Below are 12477 nucleotides of genomic sequence, written 5' to 3' on the forward strand. Positions count from 1 at the left end.
TATATATATATATATATATATATATATATATATATATATATATATATATATATATATTCAAAAACAAACACTGCAGATTACATTAATATATATATTATATCATACATTAATATATATATTATATCAAAAACACTGTAGATTAAATTAATATATATATTATATCAAAAACACTGCAGATTACATTAATATATATATATATATATATATAAATAAATAAATAAAATGAAGGAATACATGAAATATATATCATATACACGCAGTCCAACCATTCAAGTAATACAATGAAATATATATCATATACAAGCTTACGGATATACGAAATGCAATAGAAAAAAAAATACAAGTAATACAACAAAATAAATATATACATACCTACAGACGGATGATATTGCGATTGGCCGGTTGCAGACTGCAAAGCGAGGTGGCTGATGGGCGATGCTTCTGCGGAGAGTGAATGAAGATGAAGCGATTAGCGTGAAAATTGCGAATAAATAAGAATAGAAAAGGGTTTTAATTGGGAAGGGTAAATGATGTCATTTCTTTAAAATAATAAGGTTAAAGATGGAAAAAATGTTAGGAAGCTAATAGCTTATTTTGAAACGCTATCTTAGGTACCGTTCAAAAATAAGCTCCTATTTTAAGCTACTAACTTATTTTCGTTCAAAAATAAGCTCCTATTTTAAGCTACTAACTTATTTTAGTTCAAAAATAAGCTCCTATTTTAAGCTACTAACTTATTTTAGGACAAAAATAAGCTCCTATTTTAAGCTACTAACTTATTTTAGGAACATTACCAAACAGAGCTTATAGCTTATTAGTAGCTTAAAATAAGCTATAAGCTCTGCCAAACAGAGCCTCCATGTCCATGGCCCTATAAACTAATGGTTAGTACTCAAAAATAAAATCTTATATTTATTTAGATTTTAGATATTTATATTATTGTAGTTGTTGTTGTTATTATGCAAACCATTTTTTCTTTTTTTTTTTTTGAGGACTACTGACTCTGTTCATAGCTACTTTCTCAACCTACTGAAACACAAAGAGCCAACAATTGGCTCTACTAAGGCTCGAACCCACTCCCATCATCAATGTGGGAGTGTAAACCGTGACACCGGATGCCACTAGACCACAAGGTCTTTGACAAATGTCTATCTATTATTACCATGGAAGAAAATAAGAAAATATATGGTGGATGCATTTGCATGACAACAATGGAAAAGATAACGAATTGAAAGTTATAGTAGTTTTTATTAGATTAGATATAACCACTGATAAGTATATGGTAACAACCTGTTCAAATTAGTTATAAATGATAATAATTATAATTAGTTATAAATGATAATAATTATTGTGTTGTGAAATTGGACGTATCCTCACGTTAACAGTGTTGCTTACATCTCATGAATGCAAAATACAGAGAACCATCAATCATGTTTTATTCATCTAGAGAACCATCAATCATGTTTTATTCATCTTTCAAATCAATATATAGATCCAATGTAGAGTAACATTATGATTATAATACTATAAAGGATGAAGAGGTATTATCATAATATAATTTCTCTAGTAATGTCCACATATAAATTATTTGCAACACATTCCTCATTAAAAGCATATCTTAACTATGATATAAACCTTGTCCACAAAAGGTTAAATTTTCTTTCATTCTTCTCCCAGATAGTCTTAACACCCATGCTCAATAGGATAATGGATGGGTAAATAATAGTGATTCAAGGAGGATCTGTGTTTAGTACCCTTAAAGAGCCCACAATATTATATGGTCTCGATCTTGATCAGTATCTGGTATCCACAACAAACTTGCACTGGAGCCCAGCCCACCACATTATGTGGTCTCAATCGTGCCTGTGCTCACAAGGAGCCCATGCACTTAACCACAATCTAATATTCCCCCGTCCCTAATTGATTGTCACATTTGCTTTTTGCACAATTTTTAATGCACCAAAATAAATGCAGCTACTAATTTTTCAATTTTGTCCCTCAAAGTAGGTGTCATTTATACAAAGTATAATTAGTCAATTATATATACTTACCTCATTAATTGTTTAAAAACATGAACCAAAACCTAATGAACAGCCTATATAATCCACCCCATAAAATGCAAATCTGATATGCCGCAGCCTCTCCTCTCATCTCTGCCTCTCAAATCACCAGATAATGTACTTACCAATTGATATCATTCGCCGGATACTTTTGAAGTTGAAGGTAGAAGCTCTGATCCGATGTCAAAGCGTATGCAAAGAGTGGCGTTCCACAATACAAGACACCCATTTCAAGCTCTCCTACCGCGGACCAAGGCGAGTGCTAGTGGTGTCCTCATCGGGCAGCAGCTTAGAGGTTACATCCGTAACCAACGACACTAGTCTCCGTATTAAAACCCTATTCCAGGTCAGTAAGAATCGCTCCTTTACTCCCCAATATCATTGGTGGTCTGGTGTTTGGTGCTCTTGCAACGGGCTTGTGCTTTTCTCAGTGCTAAAACATATTTTGTTGTGGAATCCCTCCACTCGCTGCTGCACAAAAGTGCTTGAGTTTCCACGTATGAGCAAAACTATATGCTCTGCCCAAGTCGTTTCGGGGCTATGTTACATCTTGTCTACGGGGGATTACAAGGCTGTTCTGATATTCGGCTTTGGCCGTGATCGCATTGCCATGGTTGCCAGCCTCAGGAACAAAGGGTGGAAAAAAGTGTCATTCCCTAATTACGAGCTATACTCCGTTGGAAACGGCATTAACTTTAACAACACACCCCATTGGAGGGCAAATGGTTCTGGGATAGGGAGATGTGAAAAGATTATTTACTTTGAGGGGGAGAGCGATGAATTCAAAGAGCTACCCACCCCTGAACTGTGCCGACGTGAAAGTGTAGTTCTTGGCCTTGGAATCATTGACGGTTGTCTCTGCATGATTCACAAGGGGAAAGAAATTGGAAAGAATAATGTGTTGGTTATGAAAGAATATGGAGTGAAGAAATCGTGGGTCTGTCAGTTTGTCATCTCTATCACTCTGCCTCTGCCTATGAACTATTCAGTTTACTCTTCCAAATGCAATACCAAAGTGCTGATATGTAGCTGTTTACGTTTTTTTGGTCCCTTGGAAATATTAGTTTATGATGTGAGGAATAACAAAATGGACAATTATTTCTTAGAACAATCAAAACATATTCATCAATTTGTTATATGTTCCTATGTTCAGAGTATTGTTTCCCCACATGAATTTATTTGGAGAGATGATCAACACAAACCTCCCGAGAATGATAGTGTGTTGAGCTTTATTTTGGAAAAGTTTAATGTATGATAAAATCATATTTTGTTATTTTTAAGTTTATTATTGTGATTTATGAATAATATTTTGAGCTTCGGCATTATGCCATTAGCATGTCTCTTTCATGGAACCAGGTCAAGTTTTTCATAGCATTAGAATCGGCCATTGGATTGATACCAAAACTGATAGATTTTAGTATGAACCTGGATTCTCTACAGGGAAATTACAGAGTATATATACAAAGGATAGTCTTGCTCTGACATAACAAACTTAAAGAAATCCTAATTAGTGCCTCTGCATGGGTTGTGAAGGGAAACATATATATGGGAACAATTCAAGTGTTGGTGATGAAGAAACACAAGCTAAGGTAAAGGAATCCGGCCTGGCCTGGGCTACTAAGTTTCTTGTCCCTATTATGACGAAATTTGGGTCGACTATGATGACTTAACATTTTATTCTCCAAATAACAGTTCAAAATTGTTGTTCTAGAGTCCTAATCAGAAGAAGCTAAGGCCGGTATTGGTTTTTGGTTCAGAAAGAAACAAGACGAGACAAACACTTTCCTTAAGGATTCGAGACATCATGGACAACACATTGTTGGTATATGTTCCTACTATACGTTGAAAGTTGTTTTGTTTCGCCGCATGAATTTATCTGGAGAGATGCATGCGCAGGGAATATGAAATGGATAGAAGATCGATAAGGATGATGACTGAGAAATGCATGAAATCAAATGGATGAAAGTGGAGAGTGTTGTCATAGAGTAAATACTAGTGGAGGTCCTCCGACTTTGATGGCACTGCCATTTTTAGTCCTCAACTTTTAAATTAACCACTTTTAGTCCTCAGACTTTGATGGTATTGCCACTTTTAGTTCTCAATTTTTAAATTAACCACTTTTAGTCGGTTTATTTTAAACTAGTTTTCGTTTTTCCATCCAAATTGGCAAGGAAATGTTGCCGGATTTTATATTTTTAGGAGTGAAATCGTCAGCATAATGAAAAGTCTTCATATCTAAACAAAAGGGAAATGTGACTAAGAGAAAGAGTAGGGTTTGCCAATCATTTGACGCCATAAATCTCATAGATCTGTGTCACTTTGGTTTAAACCTCTAGTCAAAGAGTTCAAGATTCCTTCACTCACTAGACCGGAGGATACCATGTGTCACTACGTGTCAGTTCAAGATTCGTTCACTAGCACTTAAGTATCAAATTAACCTTTATTCGTTCACTAGCACTTAAGTATCAAATTAACCTTTATACTTCTCAAACTTCCTTTTCATTCCCTTGCATTTGCGAGGGATTGTTGGAAAACATGCAAGCTACGAAAAGTTTTATAGTTCATGATTTACTCATGGTTTAATATTCACCATAAATTATTGAGTGTTTAAGATTCTTTAAATAGTATGTGGCCTCGGTTGTCTGGCCTTTATTATTTAAATAGAGCCTTGCCTTGAATTTAAGACATTAGACAGACAGAGATTTTCTTTCTTGTGTCTCATTATGTAGGTAAGTTCCAATCTGTGCTCCGGGTGCACGGAGACTGGGATTGCTGTGTTAACCTTCGGAGACGACGCCGTTGTCGTTAGACTGTACTGGTAGCGACGGATTCGCTTTGATGGCAGTGGTTATATATATATAGCACGACACATCAATTATTTGTCAGTTTGTCATCTCTGCCTGACCTGGGCTACTAAGGTAAGGTAAGGTAAAGGAACAATTCAAGTGTTGGTGATGAAGAAACACAAGCTAAGGTAAAGGAATCCAGCCTGACCTGGGCTACTAAGTTTCTTGTCCCTATGACGAAATCTGGGGTCAATTGTACTATGATGACTTAACATTTTATTCTCCGAAGAACATACAGTTCAAAATTGTTGTTCTGGAGTCCTAATCAGAAGAAGCTAAGGCCGGTATTGGTTTATGATCCGGAAAGAAACAAGACGAAGACTTTCCTTAAAGATTCGAGACATCATGGAGACATGGACCTACTATATAGCAGCCATATAATCAGATCAGTATTATATCATTAGATAGATCATAGCACTGGACAATATAATTATTTCTTAGAAGATTATATCATTAGATAGATCATAGCACTGGACAATATAATTATTTCTTAGAAGAATCAAACGATTATATTGCTATTCCTATGTTCAGAGTATTGTTTCGCCACATGAATTTATTTGGAAAGATTTTCAGCACAAAACCCTCTAGGATGATGATATTGTGTTGAGGTTTACTTTGGAAAGTTTTAATATATGATAAAATTATATTTTGTTGTTTTAAGTTTATAATTATGAATAATATTTTGAGTTTCAACATTATGTCACTATTACTCTGTACGTCTTTTCAAACCAAATCAAGTTTTTTATACAATTTTCTGTATAATGAACTCTTCAATTACATTTTGTAAGGTATTACACTTCCTCTTAGAAGATGATATATATAATATTTGTCTCTAATTAATATTGATGAGGTGCGATAATACTTCCTAATAGTCACTTGACATTATTTTGGATAAAAAATTAACACATTCTGTATTAATGACAATTTAAGGTTTACATTTTGATTCAAATTAACTTCATTCATAACAATAAGGGCTAAATACGCTAAATGGATGACTAATTATATATGATACTATTGAAATTGTAATTTGACGATTAATTTTAAAAAATTGAGCCACAAATTTACATGTAGTCAGAAATCCAGATACTTCATTAGATCCACAAGCCATCATCTACGTTTTCAAAGGCATTAATGGTCGTTAGGGCAGACCTATCCATTGAGTCGTGCAAGTGGTTCGCGTGAAGTTATGTTGACAACTTTCTACATCCTTAATAGAGTTCCAAGTAAAAAAGAATAAGGTTACATATTATGAACTATGGCATAAGAAACAACTCAAACTAAATTATTCAAAAGTTTGGGGGTTGCAGATACCAAAAAAAGTCTGAGTGAATGAAAAAGGCTTGGACTATATCTTTGTTGGCTATGCCGACCATAACAAAGCTTATAGGTTCTATGTTATTGAGCCTAATGATTTCTATTTGATTCATACGACAATAGAGTCTGGAGATGCAATTTTTTTATGAAAATATATTTTCATCCATTACGAGGACTAAGGATTTAATCTCTAGTGCTAGTAGGAACCAAAGTACTGATCATGATTGCTCAAGTGAACCGGAATTACGGAGAAACAAAAGAGTAAGGGAAATTAAAGATTACAAGGCTGTTTTGATATTCCGCTGTGATCGCATAGCTATGGTTGGCAGCCTCAAGAACAAAGAGTGGGGAAAACTGCCATTTCCTTACGATGCATACTCCGTTAGCCACAGTGTTAACTTTCACAACACAATCCATTGGAGGGTAAATGGTTCTAGGAATATTATTTATTTCGAGGCGATGAATTCAAAGAGCTGCCCACCCCTGAACTGCGCGGATGGAAAAGTGGAGTTCTTGGCTTGGGAATCATGGACGGTTGTCTCTGCATTGTTTGTGAGGGGAAAGAAAGAGAAGAGAAATTACTACAAGTATTGGTTATGAAGGAATATGGAGTGAAGAAATCGTGGGTCTGTCAGTTTGTCATCTCTGCTTCTGAATTATTCAGTTGTGAGCCTAGGGACATCATATTATACTCTTCCAAATGCAATACCAAAGTGCTGATATACAGTTGTTTAAGTTTCTTTGGTTCTTGGAAAATATTAGTTTATGATGTGAGGGATAACAAAGTGGACAATTATTTCTCAGAAAAATCAAAATATTCTTGTTATGGTGCTATATGCTCCTAATGTTCAGAGTATTGTTTCCCCACATAAATTTATTTGGAGGAATGATCAACATAAATCCCCAGATAATGATATTGTGTTAAGGTTTATTTTGGAAAAGTTTAATATATGATAAAATAGTATTTTGTTATTTTAAGTTTATTATTATGAATAATATTTTGAGCTTCCATATTATGCCATTAGTACGTCTCTTTCATGAACCCATGTCAAGTTTTTCGTGCAATTTTTTTCATAATGAAATGTACCGTGGACGTGGACGACCGATCATCCTCTAGCAAATATCCAAAAGTTTGGATCCTCAGAAATCCAAATACTTCATTAGATCCACAAGCCATCATCTACATCCTTAATAGAGTTCCAAATAAAAAGAATAAGGTTATATATTATGAACTATGACATTAGAAACAACTCAAACTAAATTATTTAAAAGTTTGGTGGTTGCTGGACTATTGTAAGATTGTCATATGCAAACAAAAAGTCTTTGAGTGAAAAAGGCCTGGACTATATCTTTGTTGGTTATGCTGAGCATAACAAAGCTTATAGGTTCTATATTATTGAGCCTAATGATTTCTATTCGGTTCATACAACAATAGAGTCTAGAGATGCAATTTTTTATGAAAATATATTTTCATCCATTATTCGGACGACTAAGGATTTAATTCTTAGTGCTAGTAGGACACAAAGTGATGATCAAAGTACTGATCATGCATGTTTGCTCAAGTGAACCGGAATTACGGAGAAGCAAAAGAGTAAGGAAAACTAAAGATTTTGGTTCTGATTTCCAAATGTATATAGTGAAGGGATCAAGGGAGTTACTTTTGACAACTTCATGCTATTTATATTGTATGGAGGATGATCCAAGGACATTTGAAGAGGTTATATGAGTCTTAGGATGCTTCATTTTGGAGAGAAGCAATAGATGGTGATATGGATTCAACATGTGGAACAATATTATTTGGTCCAAACTGATTTTTCCATTGGGCTAAATCTCTTTAGGTAAAATGAGGGCATTGATTTCTTTGATACGTATGTCCAAGTTGCAAGAATTGCTACTTTTAGATTATTAATTGTTTTTATCGACTATTAATAATCTTGTAATTCATGAAATCAATGTATGTTAAGATTGCATTCTTGAATGGTGAATTGGAGGAGGAAGTTTATATCAATTTACTTGAAGACTTTATTAATAAGGTACAAGAGCACAAAGTATGCAAATTGATAGTCCTTTATCGCTTAAAACAAGCTCTTAAACAATGGCATGATCGATTTAATCAAGTAATTTTGAGCAACGGGTTCAAGATATCCTTGTATGGCTTAAAGCAAAAGGCTAAACAGTGACATGATCGGTTTAATCAAGTAATTTTTAGCAATATGTTCAAGATTAATTAGTCTGATAACTGTGTATATAGGAAATTTAATAACCAAGGTCAAAATGACATGCTTATTTTTTGGATTGATTTGTACCAAGTAAGTTATGTTAAAGAATTTTTCAGAACTAGTTTTTAAATGAAAGACATGGAAGAGGTTGAAGCTATTCTAGGTGTTAGGATTAGAAAAAATAAAAAACAAACAGTTTTTTTAACACAAGTTTATTATATCCAGAAAGTGTTAAAAACTTTGAGCAATTTGGTTGTGCTCCGGTGTCTACTCCAATGGATATAAAATTAGTTCCAAATTATGTGATCCGGTGTCTTAATTGGAGTATTCAAAGTTAATTGATTGCTTAATATATACCATGAGTAATACACGATCAAGATATTGCATTTGTAGCAAGCAAATTGAGTGTGTATACTAGTAATCCTAGTATGAATAAAATGCTTGACGAAAACACCACGAATTATATATGGTTTGGTATATTCAAGTGAATTTTCTATTTTAGAAGGGTATTTGGATGCAAGTTAGATTTCCAACAAAGAAGATGGTAGTTTTGTTAGAAGGTGGTGCAATCTTCTGGGCTTCTAAGAAGCAAACTTATATAATTGATTCAACAATGGCTTCAAAATTTATTGTACTTGCATCAGCATGTAAAGAAATCGAGTGGTTAAGGGATTTATTATTAGAAATCCTGATTTGGCCTAAATAGATGGCTCATGTATTGTACATTACGATAGTGCTACTACTTTGGCTAAGCCTCATAGCGAAGTGTATAATGGTAAGTCTAGGCACATAGGTGCGAGACATAGCTTTTTGCAGGGACTTATTAATGAGGGTATTGTATCGTAGCACTTGACTTTGTATGGTTCTAGTTTAATTTAATTGGCGTGTCCATTTACTAAATCAATGCTAAGAAACATGGTATATAGCACATTACATGAGATGGGACTTAAGCTCATTGAGTGAATAATAAATGATAGAAAGCTAACTCTCGTCTAAAGGTATGTTAAATTGGCTGTTTATATTGAACATCATACCACAACTTGTCAACATACTACTAGCAGTAAACTCTATATGTCATTGTCGATTGAAGAAATATAAGTTAAAATCCAAACAAGAAATATAGAATGAGTGAAATAATTAACAATAAAATGATAAATCATGTGGCCTTCATACCATTTAACAACAACACCACCACAACCACCACCACCACCAACAACAACAACAACAAAAGAAAAAGATGAGGATTTCCTACCACCTTGACTTGGTGGTATGTATTTCCTACCACTCTTGAAGGTGGTCGAAAAATAAGATCAATTTAAAAAATTAAAATGGCTAAAAAAAGTTTCCGATCGCCTCTACTTTGTGGTTGGTATTTCTGACCTATTTAAAAAATGTCGCTTTTTTCAATAAGAAGAAGCTAAGGCTGATTTTGGTTTGTGATCTGGAAAGAAACAAGAGGAACACTTTGTTGGTATATGTTCCTAAGTATAATGAAATTTTGTTTGGCCGCATGAATTTATCTAGAGAGATGCATGCACAGAGAATATGAAATAATGGATAGAAGATCAATGAGGATGATGACTAAAAGTTGCATGAAATCAAACCGATGAAAGTGAAGAGTGTAGTCATATGTATTACAAATTGACACGTTTGTTTGTTAGGGACCGAGTATAGAGTGGGCAGTAATGTATAAATATTGGTTAGTCTATCACATTATATGGTCTCATTCTTGATTGGGTGCCCACAAGGAACCCGTATTGGAATCCAGTCCACAACTTATCCGCCATTATCTAACACCCAGGAACCAAAAACCTAGTACCCCTAAAAAGCAAATCTGATATGCCGCATCCACTCTGATCCTCTCATCTCCGCTAGCGTCTCAATTCACCATATACAAACATACATCCATGTACGTTCCAATTGAAATCATTCGCCCCATACTTTTGAAGTTGAAGGTAAAAGCTCTCATCCGATGTGAATGTGTATGCAAAGAATGGCGTTCCATAATACAAGACCCCGATTTCAAGCTCTCCTACCGCGGACGAAGGCGAGTGTTGGCGGCGTCGTCCAGCCGCACCTTATTAGACGTTACATCCATTTCTAACAGCGGTCTCCGCATTAAAACCTTATTCCAGGTTGGTGGGACTGCCTCCTTGCTTAACAGGTTATCCTCCTTACCTCGTTGGTGGACTGGTGTTTGGTGCTCTTGCAACGGGCTTGTCCTTTTCTCCGTGCGAAAACATATTTTTTTATGGAATCCCTCCACTCACTGCTGCGCAAAAGTGCTTGATCTTCCACTTTTGAACAACACGATCCCTGCCGATGTCGTCTCGGGGCTCTGTTACGTCTCGTCCACGGGAGATTACAAGGCTGTTCTCTTATTTTGCCGTGACGACTTTGATCGCAATGTTATGGTTGCCAGCCTCAAGAACAAAGTGTGGCGAAAAGTGTCATTTCCTTACTGGGAATACGACTCTAGGATCGGGGTTAACTTTCACAACACACTTCATTTGAGGGCAACTGATTCGATCATTTATTTTGAGGCGGAGAGCGATGAATTCAAAAAGCTGCCCACCCCTGAATCTCTGCGTGGTTCGTCAGGGGAATGAAAGAGGACAGAAACTACTACAAGTATTGATTATGAAGGAATATGGAGTGAAGGAATCGTGGGTCAATCACTTTGTCATCTCTACATCTACCTCTGGATTATCCAGTACCACATTATACTCTTCCAAATGCAATACTAAAGTGCTCATATGTAGTTGTTGCTATGATTCTTGGAAAATATTAGTTTATGATGTGAAGAATAACAAATTGGACAATCACTTCTCAGAAAAATTAAAATATTATAATGATGCTGCTATATGTTCCTATGTTCAAACTATTGTTTCGCCACATGAATTTATTTGGAGAGATGATAGGCACAACCCCAAGAATGAATTTGCAGTGAGGTTTATTTTGAAAATGTTTAATATCTGATAAATTCTTATTTTTTTATTTTGTTTATTTATATGAATAATATTTTGAGCTTCAACATTATTTCGCATACTCTACCTCTAGCTCTTCAGTGTCAAAATTTTTCATACAATTTTTTTCATAATTAACTCTTCAATTACATTTTTAAGGTATATATTATACTTCCTCTCATAAGTGTCTCCCGAGGATGATATTGTGTTGAGGTTTGTTTTGAAAAAGTTTAATACTGGGGTATATGATAAAATCGTATTATGAATAATATTTTAAGCTTTTATATTATGCCATTAGTACGTCCGGAAGTTTTTCATGCAATTTTTTTCATAATGAACCGTTGAACCAATTTTTGAAATATAAATTTTTGTCTTCCTAATTAGTCACTGGCATTATTTTGGATCGAAAATTCACACATCCTACAGAGTGGATGGCATTGCCTTCCACGTACGGTACAATTCATTGAATATTGGATGGTAAGTGATATTGAGTCTCCCCTTTGCGATGTAGAATGCCATCGAGTCGAGTCTGTCCCCCCTTGTGTGGGGAAGGTTGACTTGACTGCTAAGGGTGGAGGGGAGGAAGCCATTGCTTAGTTTCATTAGCTATTGGCCCCCGGACACTCGGGGGTGGCTTTTGAGATTAAGAGTGGAGTAGGAGAGTGCTATTGCTTTGAATGAATGCCATTAACGTCCTTGGGGGTAACCTCAAGGGCCATTCGGGTATTGGTCCCTCCCTTTAGTGTGGGGCAAGAAACCTGTTTGTTGCATGTGGAGTTTGCTTGGATTTTAGTAGGGGAGACTTTAGGTTTATGGGATTAAACGCTCTTTTGATTGTTGATAGCCTTTTAGTGTTTGTTAAGGACCGGGTATAGGGCACGTATTAATGTACAAATATTTGTGAGTGTGTTCAAACTTATATATTTCAATATATAACCATATATTGATAACTATGGTAACAAATTATTGGAATCTTATAAAAGATAATAATCATTGCTCATTAAATAAATAAATTAATAAATATATATATATATATATATATATATATATATATATATATATATATATATAT

The 12477-nt window shown here is 34.9% G+C and overlaps 1 pseudogene; it reads left to right on the top strand.

Moving 5' to 3' along the window:
• Nucleotides 1-10346: 10346 nt before the first annotated feature.
• Nucleotides 10347-12477, top strand: part of LOC116003857 — a 4875-nt pseudogene continuing 2744 nt past the window's right edge.

Source organism: Ipomoea triloba, chromosome 14 (genome assembly GCF_003576645.1).
Source record: "Ipomoea triloba cultivar NCNSP0323 chromosome 14, ASM357664v1".
Lineage (NCBI taxonomy): Eukaryota > Viridiplantae > Streptophyta > Magnoliopsida > Solanales > Convolvulaceae > Ipomoea > Ipomoea triloba.